At 41.5% G+C, this 1,825-nt stretch overlaps 1 non-coding gene across 1 annotated transcript; it reads right to left on the reverse strand.

Annotated features, from left to right (window-relative positions):
- Window positions 1–1,329: 1,329 nt before the first annotated feature.
- LOC118574925 lies at window positions 1,330–1,493 on the reverse strand. Its single transcript, XR_004943800.1, has one exon. It is a non-coding gene; the product is annotated as a U1 spliceosomal RNA (small nuclear RNA).
- Window positions 1,494–1,825: the final 332 nt, after the last annotated feature.

A 1,825-nucleotide genomic window follows, 5' to 3' on the forward strand; every position in this document is an offset into this window, starting at 1 on the left:
ATATGTATAGCATTGTACTTTGCACATATCCACCTCCTGCTACCCTCTCTTGTATCCACACCCCCTTCCTGTGTCCTTGTTGAATGACTGGAGAACTTGGATCTGTTTACTTACAATAGTAGCTTGGAAATACGCCCTCCTCTGGGCACTTAGGAAATTAGCTCACTGAAGTCTGCAGATAACTTTCAAGCTGCCTTCTGCAAGGCCTTCGCCCTCATCTCTTGAACCTTGTGCTATCATATCCATCTCGCTTCTATTTTGTGTTATTGTGAGTCTTCAATCTGAATTGCTATCTCAGCTCTCTCTTGCTTTGGTGACATCTAAAAGTTTAAAGACTATACCTGCCCCAATAAGCCTTAAGTTTGAAACACAGAGATAGACATATTCTGTAGTATTTTCTTACAGATTCATTTATTTATCTATTGTGTATATATGTATGTACACACATGCATGGTTACCCTTGGGAACCAGAATAGGGTGCCAGATCCCCTGGAGCTGGAGTGACAGCTGGTTGTGAGCTGCTAGACGTGCTAGGAACCAAACTTGGGTCTTCTGCAAGAGCAACAAGTATTCTTGATCTCTGAGCTAGCTGTCCAGCCACAATTTTCTTTGAGACAAGGTCTCATATATTCTACATTAGCCTTACCACTCTATGTAGCCAAAGATGCCTCTACTCTCTGAGTGTTGGGATTATAGGCAGGTGTCATTATGCCCAGTTTCTGTGGTATTAGGGTTCTAACCCAGGGCCTCAAGAGTGCTACAAAAACACTACCAACTAAGCTACATTCTGAACCCTTGTTCTCATTTTGACATCACTATTTATCTCAGAATTAAACACCTTTGTTAGTACAATAAAAACACTGACTGAACATTTCAGTTTAGTGGACTTTGGGAAAACTTCAGTTGTTAATCTAGAACTCCATGTAAATTATTACATAGTGATGCTTAGACTTAACAGAGCTTAATCTGAAGATTTGGGGTATGATTTCAGAAAGCTGAAGACTACAACCACCTACTATAATGTAGGAAGCATGAGCTTTATGTAGCACTTTGGTGAGTATGCCTGGAAACAAGTAGTAGCAAGCCCAATCCAAACTAGCCTTCAGCAATGAATGCAGGTTACTAAATCATACAATGAGGCAAAGTTCACTGGCACAACAATGTTAGAAAGGAGTCTGGCTTTCTATGTTTCTACTCTCTACATAGCAACAGAATAGCTGCACCAGTTCCAGAGTTCATGTCCCCAAACAACACCATTTTAAGCCAGAAGACAAGGTGTCTTTTTTCTAGGGACACTTTCTTTCTTCTTCTTTTTTTTTTTTTAAATTTCAGGGGAGAGCGTGAACACAGTCCCCCACTACCACAAATTATGCAGTCGAGTTTCCCGAATTTGGGGAAATCTCAGGGGTCACCACATCCAGAGTGCAATAGATAAGCCTCGCCCTGGGAAAACCACTTTTGTGATCATGGTATCTCCCCTGCCAGGTAATTATTCTAGGGACACTTTTATATAAGAAGTTTTCTGGGCTGGGTGGTGGTGGCACACACCTTTAATCCCAGCAGTCAGGAGGCAGAGGCAGGTGGATCTCTGTGAGTTCAAGGCCAGCCTGGTCTACAGAGAGAGTTCCAGGATAGCCAGGGCAGTTACATAGAGAAATCCTTTCTCAGAACAAAAAAGAAAGAAAGAAAAAAGAAAAGAGAAGAAAAGAAAAAGCTTTCTGAGAGAGCCTTAGACTTTTCTATAAGTGTTGTGAACCAGAACTATATTTCATGTCTGTGGCTAGGCCAACCATTAGTAAGAATAATGAAATTAGCATGGCTGGGG

Source organism: Onychomys torridus, chromosome X, assembly GCF_903995425.1.
Source record: "Onychomys torridus chromosome X, mOncTor1.1, whole genome shotgun sequence".
In the NCBI taxonomy this organism is placed as follows: Eukaryota; Metazoa; Chordata; class Mammalia; order Rodentia; family Cricetidae; genus Onychomys; species Onychomys torridus.